The 1,571-nt window shown below is 43.7% G+C and overlaps 1 pseudogene; it reads left to right on the top strand.

The window, feature by feature from the left end:
• Window positions 1–800: 800 nt before the first annotated feature.
• Window positions 801–1,369, top strand: LOC147343725 (large ribosomal subunit protein mL53 pseudogene; annotated as a pseudogene).
• The last annotated feature ends 202 nt before the right edge of the window (window positions 1,370–1,571 follow it).

Below are 1,571 nucleotides of genomic sequence, written 5' to 3'. Positions count from 1 at the left end.
TAAATATTTCTAGATACATCTCTAGGAATATCTGAGAAACTCTCCAAGGCTGAGGATCTAGAGATTTTTTTTTTAAAGAATCCTGTTGTCATGTTCTTTCTCCTTTCACATTAGAATTAAGTGAGATCTTGCTTCTAGTCTTGAAGATTAGGACTTTTCGGTACACACCTGCTCTCCAGGGAAAGCAGCTTACTCACTGAATTATTACTAGTTCTTTAATTCCATCACCCAACACTTGGGATCCTTCCTTCTCTTCTACTGCCTAGCTGGGAGACCCAGGATGCCTTGTGAGTGGTTTATCACAAACTCCCTTTCCAGATTCTTTCACTGACTGTCCACCTGTCCTATATTTAGCCATGAGCTTTTCCTCAGCAACACCTCAAGCTTCTCATTCAAACCTCCTTATTTTGCATTCAGGCTGCACAGAAACCTGATATTTACGGCATTTGGCAAGCATTTTCCCCCCACAAGTTAAATTAAATAATTTTAAGTTTGTGTAACTTTAATATTCTTTTTAGGAAGTAATGAAATATCCTCATTTAGGCTATTAAATGAAAAGTAATCAAAGTACCTTGAAAATCCAATGATTTATGTGCTGCCTAAAAAGTTTTGTAATTTAAATGGTGGTTTATTTCTCCTTGGGATCCACTAACAATAACAGAACTTAATTTTAAAAGAAATTGAAGAGTCAAATACCTATGGCAAATATTCTCGGAAAATTCTAAAAGACAAAGTATATCTAGATAGCACTATAACAGTAAATGAATTTGAAAGTTGGCTTGTGTATTATTTAAATATGTTCTCGGGGCGGATGTCACCATGGCGGCGGCCTTGGCTCGGCCGGGCTCCGCTCGGTCAAGCAGGTTCGGGTTCAGTTCTGCCCCTTCGAGAAGAACGTGGAATCGACGAGGACCTTCCTCCAGGCGGTGAGCAGCGAGAAAGTTCGCTCCACGAACCTCAGCTGCTCAGTGATTGCGGACGTGAGCACGACGGCTCCCAGCCTTGCGTGGACGTGCTTTCGGAGACGGGCGTCGCTTGATTACGCGCGGCGCTCACCCGACGGCCCAGGAAATGCTCCCTGCTTTCGCCTCCCACATCCAGGCCAGGGGCGCCGCGGCGCGCGGGGACAAGCTTAGCGCCAGTACCGGGCGCTGACAGCACACAAGAGACCAGTCAACAGATTTTAACCCAAGACTGCGAAGGACACTTATTTAAGAAGAACTTAATTACTTATATCACTATCTGGAGGGCCACAGAACGCCAAAAAAAAGAAAAGAGGCCTGTGACTACAAACTTAACCAGTGTTTCTGGGATGAGGAAAGACGAGGGGTGCGGACAAATTTGAATTTATTTCAGTTTCTTACCATCACTCACTGCTTAACCCTTTTGAATTTGGCTTCTCCCTCCACTACTCAAGGTACCTCTTACTCTATTAGAAATGCTGTTTTCTCAGCCCTCATCTTTCCATTTCAGTCGCGTTTGCCACTCTTAATACACTCCTTGTGGAACTTCTCTTCCTCTCGGGTCCCTTGTCTTAACCATAAAGGAGTACTACTCTCCTTTCTCTTATT

The sequence above is a fragment of the Bos grunniens genome, chromosome 27, assembly GCF_055505025.1.
Source record: "Bos grunniens cultivar Pamir isolate PY7600 chromosome 27, Bosgru_T2T1.0, whole genome shotgun sequence".
NCBI classification, from domain to species: Eukaryota; Metazoa; Chordata; class Mammalia; order Artiodactyla; family Bovidae; genus Bos; species Bos grunniens.
This window is presented reverse-complemented; position numbering and strand designations above follow the sequence as displayed.